This window comes from Camelus ferus, chromosome 15 (genome assembly GCF_009834535.1).
Source record: "Camelus ferus isolate YT-003-E chromosome 15, BCGSAC_Cfer_1.0, whole genome shotgun sequence".
NCBI classification, from domain to species: Eukaryota; Metazoa; Chordata; class Mammalia; order Artiodactyla; family Camelidae; genus Camelus; species Camelus ferus.
Genome location: NC_045710.1, coordinates 16,833,821 through 16,853,450, shown reverse-complemented (window position 1 = coordinate 16,853,450; position 19,630 = coordinate 16,833,821). Strand labels below are relative to the sequence as shown.

General features: G+C 33.0%; 1 protein-coding gene and 1 long non-coding RNA gene across 7 annotated transcripts in view; one reads left to right on the top strand and one right to left on the bottom strand.

The window, feature by feature from the left end:
- The window catches only part of NCOA1 (nuclear receptor coactivator 1), a 211,595-nt gene that overhangs the window by 87,251 nt on the left and 104,714 nt on the right, over window positions 1-19,630 (bottom strand). For 5 of the 6 annotated variants that reach the window (XM_032497132.1, XM_032497135.1, XM_032497134.1 and 2 more), the window contains one exon: window positions 5,102-5,258. The exons of the other annotated variant lie outside the window; for it this stretch is intronic. The gene's annotated coding sequence lies outside the window, so the exon portion shown is untranslated. The remainder of the gene's footprint in view (window positions 1-5,101; window positions 5,259-19,630) is intronic. 6 annotated transcript variants of the gene reach the window in all.
- Window positions 3,371-14,434, top strand: LOC116668913. Its single transcript, XR_004326181.1, has 3 exons — window positions 3,371-3,999; window positions 11,194-11,201; window positions 14,424-14,434. It is a non-coding gene; the product is annotated as an uncharacterized LOC116668913 (long non-coding RNA).

Here is a 19,630-nt window from a genome sequence, read left to right as displayed (position 1 = left end):
TGCTTTATATTTCAGGTAAATTATAAATTTCTACATAAGAAAACTGTCACAACTAGATTTAGCCGAGAACTGCATAATTTGAAAAATCAGTAACAATTAGTTAATAAACAACTCTAACAATGTACTGTAAAATGCTTAGCAGGCAATTAGCACAGAGAAGCACAGACATGATGAGAGGGGCACTCTGAGAGTTAAACTTCTCAAGCTGATAGTTGCTACATGGGAAAAAGCATGATAAATAAAGAGCTCCTGCACTGGGTAACTGCCAGAAAGAATGTTTCTCAAAATGGAATCCTTGGACTCCTAGAGTTCTCTAAAAATAAACTTTTCAATGATTTCTTTTCATTTCAATGTTGAAATCTTCCTAATGTGATAAGAAAGGATGGGACTTCAGGATTCCCACTGCCCTTTTTATTGCTGAATAATTTCCCACTGTTTGGATATACCACATTTTGTTTATTTAGTTATCAGCTGATGGCCATTTAGGTTTCTACACTGCTGGAGTTATTTATCAATACTACTGCTATGAACATTGATATGCAAATTTTTGTGCAAACATGTCTTCAATTATCTTTGGCATGAAACTACTAGGTCATTCTGTAACTTTCTTTAACTTTTTTGAGGGAACTGGCAAACTGTCTTCCATAGTGGCTGTACTATCTTAAATTCTCACCAGCAATGCACAAGTGATCCAATTTTTCCACATCCTCATCAAAAATTGTTATTTTCTGTTTTAAATTTTTATTTTAATTATAGCTATCCTAGTGGGTGTGAAATGGTATCTCACTACGGTTTTGACTTACATTTAATGACACTGAGCATCTTTTCATGTGCTTATTGGTCATTTGTATATCTCTTTGGAGAAATGTCTATTCAGGTCCTTTGACCATTTAAAAAAGGGTTATTGTCTTTTTCTTGGTGAGCCATAAGACTTTTTTATATTCATGTACTAGATCCCTATTAGATATATGATTTGTAACTGTTCTCCCATTCTGTGGATTAGCTTTTCACTTTCTTTATAGTGTCTTTTGAAGAGCAGAAGTTTGAAAATTTTGATGAAATCCGACTTATTAAACAGAGAAGTACAACATCTGGGCTTCCTTAAATATAGTTTTTACTGATTGTTGTTTTTTTTTTCCTGTATATGAGCCATTGTTTTTTTGTTGTTGTTGTTGTTTCTTTGCATGCCTCCAATTTTTTTTTTTGTTAAAAAATAGAATTTTGAAGCTAATGACTATACAAGGATTTCCTTAAACATCTGGAAACAAAAATTCTCTCTGAACCCCACAAAGCCAGGGACCAAAACTCAGATGGTGGTTATCCCTTGCCCAGAGAAAACTCTCTGCCCCATAAGCCTCTGCCATAAATGACCAGCCAATATCTTAACCATTAACCGCTATGGCCAGGAATAAAAAGCAAAGGCAAAGAAACAAATTCAAAACAATGAGTTCTTTAAAAAATAGACATCATTTTATCTTATTTCATTGATTCTATAAAATGTCAGATGTTCCTTAAAGTGTTTTTGTAAAAGAAAATCCTGTAAAACTCTTTTAAATTTTTAATGCTAATAATAAAGATATTATCAACGATTTGGTAGCTTAACTTTTAAAAGTATGTAATGTTTGAAACAATGTATTTAACAAGTTTATGTTTACCACTAAAAATTATTCTACAGATCAAGAGACAATGCTTCCTTTCTTTGTATTATTTTTTCCTAAATGGAAAGAATAAGTTTGGAAAAGTATCAAAATATATTTTGTTTTCTATTAGCAAATACAGAAGAAGAGGAAATCCAAATTAGTTTTAAATCCAATTATTTTAAATTCCTCATATTGAGTTTATTTAAAATTTAATTTTTTATGATAAACAGTAAACACATATGCATTTGCCTTGTTAAAATACAATTATTGAGAAAAAATGATAAGCATATGAAACACATGTTTATGGCAGCTATCTTATTAAAACAATTTGGCAAAAATACCCTCAACATTTCCTTCTAAATCTATAAAGCTAAATGATTCCAGTTATCTTAAAATGACACTGGGTAACTGTAGACACTACATATGTCTTCCAAAATTTAGTTCTACGTTGTTTTAACTTGTGAAAAATATGCTGGTGTTTTTTAAAAAGAAAAATATTAAAATCAGTCTTCCTGTAGTCAGGCCCATTAATATGCATTCAATTAAAGGGTATGACAATGTAATAATATATACTGAGTGTTTCTGTATTTTATATGTATTATTTCACTGATTCCTCACAACTGCCTTATGAAGTGTGTATTATTATTACTACCACTTTACAGAATCATTGAGTTCAACAGTTTAACCTTACTTAAGAAAGTATGGTCTGATGATGATAAGAATGACGATGATGACAAAGAGTTATTATGTGCTAATCACTAACTTATATTATTTACTTATAAACCTAACTAACCCATTCACTCATAAAACATGAGGTAGGCATTATCATCATTATCATCCATTTTACAGATGAGGAAACTGAGGCACAGAGAAGTTACTTCATCTGCCCAAGATCATAACTGGCAGAGGCAGAAATCATTTTTAGGTAATTTGGTTCCAGAATCTGGCTATGCTTTAACTTCTTCTATGATCATTACAATATAAAAATAATTATTCCCTATATGTGATTCACCTTAAGATGTAAATGTACTATTTCGTCAAAATCAAAAGTTCTGCCTTTACAAACCCTAATTTTTGTCCAAACATTTATAAATCTTGGATTCGAAGATTATATGTAGACATATGCACACTTACATAAAATTCCTTTCAATAAGTTCCAAGTCATCTTTAGGAATGTACCTTCTGGAATTTTGGGCTCCTACCATTTAACAGACTTTCTTAAAAAAAATCTTTATAGGCTTTGTTCTACCAGACAAGATTCTGAGTAACAAAAACCATGAAATCTCCAAAGTCCCAAATCACAGTCTGTTTAGAAAGGAATAAAATGGAAACAGACAAGCTCAAAATGAGAGCCATTATAACAGCTGATCTATACTTTTTCAAAATGTCAATGTCACAGAAGACAAAGACAAGTTGAGAAACTATTCCAGGTAAAAGGAACCAAAGAGATGTGAAAATTATGCAATGTGTGATTCTGGATCAGACAGCTGGTAAAATTTTAATATGAACTATATATTTGAAAATTGGGAGGAGGGTATAGCCCAAGTGGTAGAGCACATGCTTAGCATGCACAAGGTCCCAGGTTCAATCCCCAGTACCTACATTAAAAAATAATAATAATAAATAAATAAACAAACCTAATTACCTCTTCCTCCAAAAAACAGAAAGAAAGAAAGAAAGAAAGAAAGAAAGAAAGAAAGAAAGAAAGAAAGAAAGAAAGAAAGAAAGAAAGAAAGAGGAAGAAAGAAAGAAAATGAAAGAAAGAAAGAAAGAAAATGTTGTTCCCTGAATTTCATTATTATATTGTGGTTCAGTAGGAAACACACAGTGAATATTTAGGAGTAAAAGATCATTAATGTCTATAATTTACTCTCTAATGATTCATCATCACCATCATCATCATAATGGTTATTAAGGACGAGGGGTAGGAGAAGTACTAGTAAATATATATACAGAAAAAGCAAATATAACAAAATGTTTACAATTGGGGAAACTGGGCAATGAGCACACAGGTGTGCAGCCTACCAATCTTGTAACTACTTGGTATGTTTAAAGCTGTTTTTAATAAATGTTAAGAGGAATAGAGAAGATAAAAATTTTCATTGTGACATGAAGAAAACATGACTTTCTCAGAGTCACTCACTGAACCATGAGTTAAGAAAAAGACACCCTACCCATAGTTCAACCACTAGATTATTCTATTTTCTCTCCCTTTCTCTTTCATAAAGTCAAGGTATGAGCATTTCCTTCTAAAAACTCTTAAAGAGAGGGCCCTCCTAAATGATTAAAGTTTCTCTTAATTGTAATACATCCTACTCTGCAAAACGTTTTTCTTAATAATGAGGATGCTTATAAACTCGTTTCTCTCTCTTATTGAGAATCAAGTCTGATTTCAAACAACAGAATACATAAGTTAATAAATACAATGTATCACCAGTTAATAAAAGCCAGAAATCTGGAGTATGTTTGTTCCAGAAACCAATTAAATTTTAAAGAGATTTAATGGTGGTAGGATTAAATGAGTATCTTCTTAAATCATGCTACACCTCCAGTCCTTGGTTTAAAAAGCTCTCTGCCAGTTGACAGTCTTGTCTCCATCTCCCAAATTCATTATTTACTCCAAACATAGGCACTGCTTCTCAGCCAATCAAATTCAATTGCGTTTAACTTCTATGACTGCTAATCCCCACCCTCCAAATCAACAGCTATCACTCTCTAGGGTGACAACCTCTTTCTTAATCTCGGTAGTGTTTATACAAATACATTCAGTACATGATAACTCAAGAGTTGTACCCTTAAAATTTATGATTTATATCTATATATGTCATAATTCAATTTAAAAGTCTATTATTAAAAAAAAACAACTTCCTGCTGGAAGTCTTCCCTTTATTGGTTTATTGGTTTCTAATTTTACTCTTCAACTTTTTACCTACCATCTTGGCTTGGTGCATGTTTATTTTTCTCATTATAGGCTGATAAGACCATTCATCTTCATGGATACACTAGTTCTATTCTTTCAGTTAGCTTACAAACTCTTGGAAAACAACAATTGTAAAAATGCCCCAAAATACAAAATCTAGATAGATAGATAGATGATAGATAATAGATAGATAGAGATAGAGATATAGGTTTAATGACTGGATTATATTAGAAATGTATAGACCAAACCTGGGGATGGTTCAGTAGTTTTTCTGCTGCCATTTTAATTCAGTAAGGACTTGACGGTCTCATTGTAAGATACTGATCTGAAGCCTGTATTAGTTTCAATGTGCATTAACATAGTTTACAAAGAAGTTTTCTAATATTTTCATTTAGGAATGTCAGCACATATTTTATAATAACCTTGAAGCTTTTCAGATCAAACACATATTTCCATATAAAATAAGTATCAACAGGTAGTCATTTTCACACCATATTTTTGTAGAGACAAAGCTCTTTAAAAACAGAGCTTTAATTCCTACCTGGGAGACTTCTTTGTTCATAATGAGTCTTCAAAACAGATATGGTCAAATCTAGTGCTCCAGAGGGTAGCTTCCAGGGGTATAGGGTAATGCTGTTTTCCAGAGATAGCTCTAGTCTCTTCACTCTTACCTCATTTAAGGCCAATTATGCAAACAACTAAAAAAAGGAGAGGAAAAAAAATAAAAGCAGAAGGGAGGTTAGATTGCTATTTTATTTTCTAAGAAATGATAATACAACTTCTCAGGCCAAATGGAAAAATATTTCCAAAAGACGATGGATGACTATCTGATTTTACAACTGAAGTCCTTTTGGTGATTAAATATATATTCCTATTTAAAACTGCTGCTTAGGTAATACATAATTACATTCTGCCCTTAATCTCCTGAAGGCCTATTTATATGTCTTAAAAAGTTTTTTTCTGGCTATATTTGTATATTTATCTTTTTACTTATAAATTCAGGTTTTTCATGTTTTCAGTTTACATTTAATTCTTTCTTTCATTTCTATAATATTTCTCACTAAGTATTAAAGTTACTATGGTATTTTATTTTTAAATTTTTTACTGAAAAGGTTTACAAACATTATATATTCATAGTACTTAAACATAAAATTCATTGAGCTCTGGTTCTAGTAGAGATGAACTAACTTGTATTGGAGTAACTTGCCCAAAAATGACAATTATTAACTCTGGACAGAATATTAAAAAATAACTTCAAAGATGCTGAAAAGTGACCAAAAGCAGGCAGAAATGTAGGGGATTTGATCACTGAAAGAAAGGAATCATACTGGATGAGAACTACACTCATAAGACTTTCCCTTAAGAGAACTCTTCCCAATATACCCCACAAGTACTGGAAGAATAGAATAGACGTGAGAGAAAACCACTGTCTCATTGGCCTGAGGCAGTAGAGAATGTGGTTCAGAGCTGAAAGAAAGCTAGATAATAGAAGAAGATCATGCAGAGAAGGGCAGTACAGTAAGGGGGTGGGAAATCTTAACTCTGTATACAAATGTTCCATAAATCCTTGGTCGATTCCTGAACCGCTCAGGCACAGGAAGACTCCAAGTAGCCCCATATAATCATACCACAACTGAGATTCCCCTTTGCTGTTTATAACCATGCACTTCTCATTCCTCTTTTCTTAACTGCTAGCAACCACTTATCTGTTTTCTATTTCTATAATTTTGTCACTTTGAGAATGTTATAAAAATTGAATCAAATAGTATGGAAACATTTTGGATTGGCTTTTTTCACTCAGCATAATGCCCCTGAGAGCAATCCAATTTGTTGCATATATAAATAGTTTGTTCCTTTTTATTGCTTCATGGTTTAAAGGTACCACAGTTTCTTTTCACTATTCACCATTCTAGTACATTTGGGTTGTTTTCAGTTTGGGGCTATTATGAAGAAAGCTGCTATGAATATTTGTGTATAGGCTTTTGTGTAAATGTAAGTTTACATTTCCCTAGGATAAATACCCAGAAATGCAATTAGGTTGTACAGTAAATGTGTATTTATCAGCTAATAATTTAGCTGTCTACTAGAACAAAAATCAATACTCTTCAGAAAAAGAAAACATCCACAATATCCAATATACAATAAAAAAATTACTAAACATTCAAGGAAGCTAGAAATTGTAACTCAAGATCAGGGGAAAAAAAAGCTCAACAGAAACCTACCATAAAATGATCAGTTGAAGTAAACTGATATGAATGCTAAAGAAGTATTGTAAATATGTTCAATATGTTGTAATGAGTGAACAGATATGAAATACTGGTAGCAAATGAAAATTATAAAATAGAAATAAATGGAAATTCAAGAACTAGATAGTTCAACATCAAAATTTTTAAGTTCACTGGATAGGTTTAATAGATTTGAGATAGCACAAAAACAAGTCAGTGAACTTGAAGGCAAAACAATACCCAATAAAATGATTGAACAACTGAAAAAAATTAAAACCAAAGTTTCTTTTTTGAAAGGCTAAAAAATTGTTAATATTTGAGCAAGACTGATCAAGAAAAATGAAAGGCAACACAAATTACCAATGTCAGAAACAGGAGAGGTATCACTTCAGGTCCTGCAGATGTAATGTACTAAACCACATAATGCAAATCAAAATTGAGTAACTGAGGTAAAATAAAAAACTCCTTGAAAAACACAAATTACTAGAACAACCACAAAAAGGATGTTATTTACTAAAAAAATTTGTAATTAAAACAAAACAAACTCCAGGCCCAGATGGCTTCACTGGTGGTTTCTATGAAAATTTAAGGAAGCAATAGTAACAATTTTACACACTTTCTAGAAAATAAGAGAGAGCTACATCACAATAGGTAAGCAAAACCCTAATACCAAACCTGACAAAGATATTACCAGAAAAGAAAATCAGCCTTATGAGTACTGATGGAAAATAGCAAATTTAATCCAGCAATATATAAGAAGGATAATATACCATGACAAGTGTGGTTTATCCAAGGAATATGTAAGGATGGTTTAAATTTCAAATATCAATCAATGTAATTTACCATATTAACAGAATAAAAGGCATATAAACATCTCAACGGGTACAGAAAAACACCTGAAAAATTCAAGACCCATTCACGGTAAAATTCTCAGCAAGCAAAAAACTAAAACGTTAACTCCTTTAATCTGATAAGAAAGATCAATGAAAAACCTATAGCTAGTATTTTACATAATGGTGAAATGTTAGGAGTTCTCCTAATATTGGAAACAAGGCAAGAAGTGGTTCATTCTAACCACTTCTAGTAATTACTGTAATGGATATACTGGAGGTCTCAGTGCAATAAGAAAAAGAAATAAAAGGAAGGTTAGAAAAGAAGAACTAAAATTGTCTTTATTCAATTAAAATAAGTTTTTAGCACATAATTCTAAGGAATCTGAAAAATGATTACTGAATGAATAAGTAATTTGACAAAGTTGTAGGACACAAGGGAAGTATACAAAAATCAATTGTGTTTCCATACAACCACAGGAAACAATTGGAAAACAAAATGTAAAACAATTTATAATTGCATCAAAAAACACAAAATACTTAAGAATTAGTTTAACAAAAGATATGCAAGACCTATACACTTAAAATTATAAAATATTCCTGAAATTAAAAAACATTAAAAAAAAAGTAGTTGAATATTTTCATGGGTTCACCAAGCCTCAATAATATTAAGATGTCAATTTTCCCCCCAAATAATTCATATACTCAAAAATAAAATTAATGGTTTATTTTATGCATATTTAATATATTTTACTGTCAGTGGATAACAAATCTATTTCTGTTTTGTTTTACAATATATTTTTAATGTGGGATTTTTTTTCAATGCTTGTTTTGGGCTTTTGCTTTTTAAAATAAAGATTACTTTTTTCCCCTCTAAATCATGATTTCCCTCAGTGCTGAATTCCATATTAAAGTGGAATGTTTAATGTTAGAAAACTGAATGATGGAGGATCCAAAAGTGCTTACCCCTCAAAGCCCCTCTAAATTAAACTAAGAGCTTTTTATATTTTCAAGATTTTTTTCTTTCCTTGAATTAAATCTATAATTCAAAAACTCAAAGAAATGGACTAGCTCTTCATATTGACTTATAGTTTAAATTATTAAAGAAAGGGATTTGTAGTTAGGTTAGTCCAATTTACATTATAGTTAGTTGGATTGTTCTCACTGTGTACGTCTAGTTTATTTGTATTTGTTATCAACTTAGTGCCCCAAAACATTTTGCAGTGAATGAGAGTCCTCCTGATCACTACTTTGTGTTCTTTCATCTGTAAGGCACTGTATCTTTGAATTTGCCCTGGGTAAATCTTTAAGAATTTGTAAGAACTGATTAGCAATCACTGACTATGGCAAAGACGGCATTGTTCATGTAGTCATCCACAAACCCAGCTTCTGTCATTTTCTGACTTCCAAGGAAGAGCGCTCCTCAAAAATCATTTGTGTAGTTAATCCTGCAGATATAATCCTTTCAAATAATTCCATTCTCTTCCATAAAACCTGAGAATTTTTAAGGGTACTTTTTCAAAACCAGGCAGTAACTAAAGTCAGATGGATCCTGCTAATGATTTTAGGTCTTGATGATTCATGGCCAACATGTGAGGGAATATAGGAACGAAGCTGAGTTGGGTGGCTGAGCACAGTCACTTAGGGACTGCAAGAAAGTAAAGCACAAGATAAATCTATATTCAAAAAAGATATGTAGACAATGAAAAGTGAAAAATATGGAAACCAAGAGATAGGTGACACACAGAGAACCAAAGAAGACAGGAGGAATACGACGGAATAGGGAGAACAAGAGCAGTGCTGATGATCTGATGTTTGCTATTATGAGATAAATAAGCTTATTATTCTTAAAATGTATCTCTCCAGTAATTATTATGTATTATCTGTGCTATCCAGAGTTCAGAATTTTAAAAGTCTTTCCTCACTCCCTTACCCCCAGGAACCCAGAGCAGGAGATCTGACACGGATGTTGCAAACTCCTAATAGATCCCCATGCCTGGTGGTTTCCCATTACTTGTTCCAATTCTCCCCTCATGGGTAAGGCCTTTCTATTTTCATCATCTGCTTCCAATTCTGGCACAAGTGCTGGTTAATGCTGCACCTCAATTCCTTTAATTTAATTTAATAATTTAGTAAATTATTCAATTTAAGCTCTTAAATTCAATCTAAGAGTCAGATGAGGAAGCAAGGTGACAATAGAGTACCTATAATGCACCTAATACATAGAAAGAGTGAAAAAGGAAATCTATAAAACACTCCTTCTTATTTTGGAGTTAGGCAGAGTTATAGTGTCAGAAGTGTAAAACATATAGAGAAATAAAACAAAGAAATATCTACGGATCTACTACCCAGAATTAACAACAGTAAACATTTTTGATACATTTATTTTCTTTTTTAAGAAATGAAGCATTATCAATAAATCAAAAGCCCCCACACTCACACATAGCCCACTCTGTTCACTCCCTCTCATTTTGATAGAGATAACCATCATCATGAATCTAGCATATATCCTTCTGGTCAGTTTTTCATATCCATCCATGAACAATATACATTAATGTTTTATGCTTTAAAACATGTATGTTTAAACTGTATACTATACCCATTCTGCATTTTGCTGATTTCATGCATTGTGTTGTTCTGGAGCTCTAGCCTTGCTGAGGTGTGTGTGGGTTTCGGTCATATGTATATGTGAATATACCACATCTTAGGCATTCCTGTATGTAAGTTGTCTATAAATTTTCATCATTACAAATTATGCCTCAATGAGTGTTCTTATAAATGGCTTCTCATTAAAATTTTCATATGTACAAGTGTAAGAATTTCTAAAGGCAATATCCAGAAGTGGAATTTCTTTTCTTTTTTCTTTCTTTCTTTTTTGTTTTTGAGACATCAACGGCACTGGGTAGGGCAGAAACGGAATTTCTGAGTGGTAGCACTTGCATATCTTCCACTCTACTCACCATTTGTCAAACTGATTGCCAAAATGATTGTTTCACGCTCCCACTAGCAGTATGTAAGAGAATCATTTCCCCCCCATATTCTTTCCAACACTTGATATCATCAGACTTTTTTTTTAACCCGTCTAATGGACGAAAATAGGATCTCATTTCAATTTGCATTTCCCTGAATATTATAGAGACTGAATAACATAGTTGGCTATTTGGATATCCTATTATTTGGACTGGCGTTCTCTTTTCATCCATTATACTGGGTATTCAATACGTACTTTGTCTTAGTTCTGGAAAATTTTCTCGGATTATACTATTTATTCTTCCCCCCCCCCTTCATTTATTCTGTTTTCTCCTTTTGGAACGCCTAGTACTAGAAAGCTGACCCTCCTAGACCCTCCTTTTTCTTTTCTTTTATCTTCTGTTTATCATTTCTTTGCCTTTCTGCTTTACTTCCTAAAAAAATTTCAACTTATTATTCAAACTTCTATTGAGTTTTTTTTTCCTGCTACACATGCTTAATTTATAAGAATTCTTCATTCTCTGAATATCCTTTTAAAAAACCCTATTTCTGCTTTATGGATGTAGCATCCCATTTTTCTGCCAGTATTTTACACACAAATGACATAGGTTTATATGTGTGTATATGTGTATATGATATATGTATATTTGTATATGGCTGGATGTGTACATATATGTGTGTGTGTAAATATACACAAAAATTTCTCAGCTGCATAGCCTATTTCCTCCAAGTTGTTTGATTTTCGTTTCTGCTAGTCACAGGAGATGCTTTCCTTAGATGCCTGATAGTATTTAGTTGTTTGGGTATAAGAAGTTTATTGAAAGCTCTAATCATGTACATGGGGCTCCTGTGACCTTCCTGTAGGACAATCTGGCCAGACCCTTTGTTAGGACGCAGATACTAATGTGAGACACCTGGCTCCCATCATCTACCACTTATTTACTCATTTGGTCAGTACCTGTATACATGTAAAGTAGTTTCAGAACTGTTAACCTGTACCCCTACAAGAAACAATTTTACCAACTAGACCCCAGTTCTTTCTGCCTTTTGATTTTTCTTCTTGGGTTGGTCACATTCTTCACAGAAGATTCTTCCTGTCTCCTGCCTGGAGGATAAAGGACTCAGTTTGGGAAGCCAATAATGGAGAAGAGAGCAAGGGCTCTCAGCATTCAAAATGCTAGTGCTCATCTAATTCTCCTCCACCTTCAATGTGCCTGGTGTCCACTAGTCCAGAGGCCCTTTGTTTTAACTTAGAGAATATATTTCAAGTCTCCCATCTGTCAAGATGGGACTAGTGCATTAGCACAGTAGCCAAGAGTAGACGAGACCCAGGCATCTGTTTCTTTGCTTTTAAACAATCTTCCTTATTTCAGTCCCTGTTCCTTCTTCACCTCCACTTTCAGAGTTACACAATGCAACCACTGCCTGGGCCCTTTGAAGAGTCGTTTGTACAAATTCAACTGGTCCTTAGCTTTCTCCACTTAAAATAAAGCTTTCTGAGGTTTAATAAGATTGTTACCATTATTCTAACTGTTTTCCAGCCTCTAAAATTTTGCTGTATTTTCTCCCATTTCTCTATATCTCTTGTTTTATGACTAAACAACAGCCCTCAATGACTTCATTTTTGTGGTTGTTTAACTAAACTATAGTTTCAGGAGGAAACAATATTAAATGTGTGCTCAATCTACCACTTTTACCTCAAATCAAATACTGTGTTATTATTTGTAATATTTATTTGTTTATTTTTAATCTTCCTGTTATTTTGTAATCTTTTTAAGGTTTTAAGTGTTATTAACACCATAATCTTTTCGAGAATTTTAAAATCCACCACTTTGAAATTCTCAAGAATCAATTAGCAATTGAAATTACTCAAATACATGAAGAATTATCTGCCAGAAACAGAATTAACCATTGGCAGCAAGGCCTAAGCAACAGTTAATAAGGAACGTTTAGAAAAAGGATTAGCTTTAGAGCAATGGAATGACTCTCCATACATATACTGGTAGTCAATATTACAGATCATGACTTTGGGAAAGCAGAAAAAAGAAATGCACCTTCCATTATCTCATAAGGTAACAGACACTGAGTGTCAAAAGAAGGTATGGTCTACTGTTCTCTTCTCTGAAGGAAGTAAAAGGAACTCTCAAACTTCTAAGGGTAATAGATTTTCTTACCCATGTTCAGTAACTGTAAAGTGTGATGAAAGTAACCTGTTACTAGTAACACTTTAAATTACAACATTTATACATTAATTTCTTTAATAACATTGGTGCAGCTTGAAGGTTATCTTTATTGTAAAGTGACCTTAACTTTTCCTTTTTATGATAGACTTTTTGATGAGGAGAAAAACGGATAATGTTAGCCAAAACTCCCAGTGTGCTGGGACTAGTGTCTTAGTTTAGCTATGCTGTCATCCAGTATTAGGTCCTTATAAATAACCAACATTAGTAGCAATTATAAATTATTTTGGTCATGTAGAGTTAAGATTCCATAGTAACTTCTGCATTCTTATTAATTCTACCCCAAATAAACTTCAAGAGAGAAAAAAAAGCACCTAAAAATTATGTGAAGAAATAAGTTTTTTCCTTGGGGTAGACTGAAAGATTTTTGTGAAAGAATGAAGAAAAAAATGATGCAACTATCTTTCCTATTAGTGATGATACAAGAGTTACACACTCCAAACCCAAGACAAACATGATTTAGGTAAAATTTGAAATCAGGCCATCCATATTAATGTTAAAAAAAACGTAATTTAAAAATACATATAAAGCTTATTTTTTTGAATTCTCCTAGTATGAATTTGCTTCTTCTTATTAACACTATCTGTAAAGAGAAGATACAGGGAAAAATTAAGATTTTAAAAATAAGATTGTTTATTTGTTTTAATAGAATGAAAATATTTATTTATTTTCCTTGTTAATCTTTAATTTTTAGAAGGCTGATTTTATTGTTCTTAAGATTACAAAATGCTCTTATGAAAACTTTGCAATCTCTCTCCAGAAAAAAACTTATTTCTTCACACAATTTTGGGATGTCTTAAAAACCTAGGTAAATCCATGGGTGTTGTTAGAAGACAAAATTGTATTATGTTGGGAAGATATGAAAACTGTTCCTCTGTGGTGAGAACAAGAGCTCCAAGGGAAGTGTTCTGGGAGACAAATCTTGGCAAGTGGCAAAAATTCTACCGTGAATCAGCACTAAAGAAAACCATGACCCCAAGGAAATTCTTCATGCGCATGTGCAACAAGAGATATGAAGAAAAATGTTCATGCAATGTTTATAAGAGCAAAAACCAGGAACAACCCAAATGCCCATCAATAAAAGCATATTTAGTATATTGATACAATAAAATTTCACACCACTGAAATAAAGTAACTGAGCTTTAGCTACACACATATGCCTACAGGCAACCATATCCCCTTCCTATAACCAAGGTAGTAAAGCATTATAGTTTAAAGTATGGACTCTGTTGAAAACAGGGTAACCACAAATCAAAAGCATACAATAGAGTCACAAAGACCAAAAAGAAACCAACCTAATACAAAATAAAGTTATCAAACCACAAAAAGAAAAAAAAGAACGAAAGGAACAAAGAAGAAATACCAAATTGACTGAAAAACAAAGTTTAAAATGGCAATAAACACACAGTTATCAATAATTACCATAGATGTCAATGGACTAAATGCACCAATCAAAAGACAGAGTGGCAGACTGGATAATAAAACAAGAGCCTACAATATGCTGCCTACAAGAGACCCACTTTAGGGTGAAAGATACACAGAGACTGACAGTGAGAGAATGGAAAAAAACATTTCAGACAAATGGAAATGACAAGAAGCGGAAGTAGCAATACTTATATTAGACAAAACAGACTTTAAAACAAAGACCATAAAGAAAGACAAAGAAGGACACTATATATGATAAAAATAACAATACAAGAAGAGGATATTATACTCGTTAACATACATGTACCTAAATATATAAAACAAATACTAACAGACATAAAGGGAGAAATTGATGGGAACACAATAATAGTAGGAGACTTTAACACTCCACTAACACCAGTGGATATCTTCCAGACAGAAAAATCAGTAAGACAACAGAGACACTAAATGACACAATAGAACAGCTGGACTTAGCTGATATTTTTAGGACATTACATGCCCCCCGCAACCAGAATATATATTCTTTTCAAGTGTGAATGGAACATTCTTGAGGATAGACCACATGCTCAGGCACAAAAGCAGCCTCAAAAAATTCAAGAGGATAAAAATTATTTCAAGCATCTTTTCTGACCACAATGGCATGAAACTGGAAATCAACCACAGGGGGAAAAAAATGAGAAAAAAATGACTGCATGGAGACTAAATAACATGCTACTAAAGTATGGACTCTGGAGCCCAACTGCACCATCACTAACTTTCTGACTTTAACCTTTTCATGAATCAGTTTCCACATCACAAAAAAGCAGGATAATACTTGTACCTACTCTAGAGTTGTTAGGAGACTAAACATTTAATATTTTTAACTCATTTAAAACAGTACCTGGCACATGGCAAACACCATGAAGTGTTTGATTAATAAACAGACCACAGTCAACCAAGTTTAATATCTCTTCTACTTGGCAGCCACCCTTCCAATAAATGATGGTAGCCAGCATGTTTTCCCTTAGTTTTTGCCAGACTTAAGTATCATATATTTCTTTAATTATTTGTTTCAGTAATACATATCTAGAAATTTTTATGTACTTCCACACGGCTTTTGTTTTTAATTCTCATTCTGCTTCTAGGGAGATATTAATACTTAAATTCTACATTTTAAAGAAAATAAATTTTTTTAAAGTACAGTAAGAAGCCAATCCAGAATACTATTGTATCTTAATTTCTATTTCTTGCTCCTCTTTTTTTTTAAAAGGGCAGATTATAGCCTTAGAACCAAAACTGTTCATAGCAGCAGTTTACAATAGCCAAGACATGGAAACAATCTAAATGTCCATCAACAGATGACTGGATAAAGAAGATGTGGTGTATTTATACAATGGAATACTATTCAGCTATAAAAACCTACAACATAACACCATTTGCAGCAACATGGATATTCCTGGAGAATGTCATTCTAAGTGAAGTAAGCCAGAAAGAGAAAGAAAAATAATATATGAGATTGCTCATATGTGGAATCTAAAAAAAAAAACAACAACAACAAACAACAAAAAAACCCCAAACATAAATACAAAACAGAAACAGACTCATAGACATAGAATATAAACTTGTGGTTGCCAGGGGGCGGGGGGTGGGAAGGGACAGAGTGGGATTTCAAAATGTAGAAAAGATTAACAAGATTATAGTGTATAGCACAGGGAAATATATACAAGATCTTGTGGTAGCTCACAGCGAAAAAAAAAGTGACAATGAATATATGCATGTTCATGTATAACTGAAAAATTGTGCTCTACACTGGAATTTGACACAACATTGTAAAATGACTATAACTCAATAAAAAAATGTTTATAAAAACCCAAAACTAGTGTTTAACCCAAAACTAGTGCCTGCATATCAACTACTAAATCTAAAATATTAATGACTCTTAAATCCATCTTTACATTTACATTAAAGAGATAAATTCTGAAAAGCCTAGACTAGTGGATTTCAATACTACTAACTCTGGATATAGTATAAACACATCTATTTTGGAGACAAGTTATTCTCAAGAGAATGCTCCTAGTATTTTTTGCTATATTCTAAGCTTCACACCTGCAAGCATCTGCCTACTTATTAAGGAGTTCCAAACTAAACTCCTCCATTTTCCTTTTCCTTGATTCTTCCATATTTAAAAAAAAAAAAAGCATCTTCACACCTACCCAACTGTTGCTACTAGAAAGAAACCCAGATATCATCCTTAAATTATTTTCCACTTCACATCATATAAACATTCAATCACCAAGCCCCATCTAAGTTTATTTCAAAAATAAATCATCAGTCCACAGGCATACAAATCCAATATCCTATTCCCGCTTACCATTCTTCCATGAGGTTTTATCTCACAACAGAACCCAAAACTTACAACACAGCCACTCTCTCCATTGCACACACTATGCTTTGGCCACACTGGTCTGTCCTCAGTTCCTCTCTACTCCCCAGTCTTTTTTCCCTACTCCAAACCCTTCATTACAATATATTCTCTGCTGTGAATAATCCCTCTTATCTTCACATGCTCAATTCCCACTCACTACTCAAGCCTCAGCTAAAATCCTACTTCTCTTACTCCAGTAATCAAAATTAGCCCTCCATTACACTTTCATAGCACTTTCTTTTTCTTCTTAGCATTTTTCATAATTTTTATTCACATGCTTGTTTGTGTGATTATATGTTTACAGCTTATCTCCCTCCCTAGACAATAAGCCCCCAAGAGAGATGTTTTTTCACTGGCATAGAGTAGGTACACAACATTTTAAAAGGTTAATTTGTGGAATTAGTGAACCTGTTCTAATTCAACAATGGTAGTACAGTTACACACTCAAGGAGAATGAGGATCATTAAACTGGTCAAAGGACATTACAAATCTTTCTAAACAAACCCAAGGGGAGTTATCAGTGGCATTGAGGTGGGCATACTAGATTATTAATATAAGGGATTAGGCAAAGTTTTGGAGGTGACAACACAGGGAGAAAAGAAAGCTTAAAACAGTAAGACTACGGGATTAGTCTCTACTAATTAGAATGCCCATTTCTGTGACTTCATTCTGCAATATAATTTACCTCTCTGTTTTTTGCCACAAGACAAAACACCAGGGTCCACATTCAAAGGACTAAAAATGAAATGTAACACCTAAACTACAAGAGTTTAGTTCTTTTCTAAAGAGCTCTACTAAACTAAAAGGCAGTTGTTGAGGACTATCAAAAGTAAAATGAAAGAAGAAAGAAACACAGAAGTAAACAAGACTTGTCTAAGGGCACACACAGACTTTGTATAAGAGCCAGGACTGGCATCCTTGCCTTCTAATTTCTAATGAAATGTTCTTTTTAAAATTATACACAACTTTACTGAGGTATAATTGAACACTAAATCATATAAGTTTACAGTGTACAAGTTGATCCACTTTGACATATGTATTCAGCTGTGAAACTGAAACCATCACCACAATAAAGATAAGTATTTTTACTGCCCTAAAAACAAACAAACAAAACAACAACCAACTAAGGTAGTATTCTAAATCTCCAAAAATTACTGTAGAATGCTCAGATAGGATTTTAGAAGTTGACATTTTACTAAGGCCTAAAATAAAGCAAAGGTTAGGTCATTTTCAATACCAGTTAAAACTGCAATATACATCATCAGATGAGTGTTTGCAAAACATATTTTTCTATATGCAGGCTCTATTTGCTCCACATCTGTCAAATGACAAAGACGGTCTTACTACCTCTTCGTACCTCTCAAGGGGAGCAAAGAATAGATACTAAAGTTAACTGATAAAACTATTTGTATCTAGATATTTCCATTTCTTTTTATGATATTTCTATATTACATTTTACCTTTTAAAATAGAGAACTGAGCAGCATATGTGCTTAAAGGTTTTAACAAGTAATTTCATTTTTTTAATACAAAATTATAATCATGCTAATCTGTGACTACATTTAACTAGAACCTTCCATATACTGACATGACATATCTTGGGAGGAGGTGGGGTACAGACAATAACCAGAGGCCTATCCTTATGACTTAAAAAACAGGTAATACATTAGCAAGGTATTTTTAAGTCAAATAATAAAATATTTTCTTCTTATTTCTTTTACTCAGTACACATCATTTCTTTTATAACAGAGTCACTCAATCCTCAAATATTTGAGAGCCCAATATGCGGTAAACACTGAACAAGGTGCTGGAGTACAGCACTGAACAAGAGAGATGAAGTTACTTAATCTTTGAAGCTCATATTCAAATGGGAGGGAAAGATCAGTAAATAAAGCCAGAAAACTTGAGGTAGAGTTACTAGGGGAGCTAGCTACTTTAGATTAAGTGATTAAGGAGAGTTTATACATGAGGGTAACATCTGAGCTGAGACCACAAATAAAAAAAACTAAATCCCCAAATTATTTCAGAAATGAATGATTTCATAGTATGTGTATAATAAAAACTTAGCTGAAAGAACATCTTACCCTCTTTCACTAACTGTGAATCTTTCATTATTACCTATATGATGCCTATATTTATATATCCAGTCATCCAAACACCCAAAATTAAATGAGCTAAAAAATAAAATGTTCATCACTATCCCTCAAAGTCACTACTAAGTACACTGCTATCACTAGCAATCACACTACTATTTTCCCAGTTCTTTAGTTTCTTAGAACTGTTTAACTCAGCTCTTCTTGCATTTCCTAATATTCACTTCAATAATAACTACCGTTAATTCTTTCTCCTTCTTGTCTATCAAACCTGTAAGTGGTTCAGTTTTTCAAAATCATCATTACACTCGACACTGTTGGCAATCCAAGTCTGAGGCACTTCAGCAGCATGTATAACCTCTACTCCTGGTCTGCCCATACAGTGCATCCTGCTAAACAATTTCCCACCTCCCCCTGTTCACAATGTCACACCCCTAGTCACCACTCAACAGTGCCTTTCCATAGGTTCCATAAAGAATTTGCACTCCTGTTACTTAGCATTCAAGGTCTCCTATTATCACAGTCACTAACAACAGAGCTTAAAGATAGAAGTGACAACTAAATGGAGAAAAACAGATACACATTACAGTTGGAGAGTTTCACACTCCTCTCTCGGCAACTGATAGAAGAAACAAAGTCCCTCTGAAAAGAAAATCAATATTTAGAAAATGTGAACAGTACTATCAGCCACCTTGACCTAATAATTGACATTTTTAGAACACTATGCCCCCAAACAGCAGAATATACATATTTTTCAAGTGCATGTAGTACTTTCACTAAGAGAGGCTGTCTGCGGTAAGTCAAAATAAATTTTAAAAGACTAAGCATCAGAATGTATTGTTTGAACACAAATGAAATAAATTAAAAATCAGTTACAATAAGAT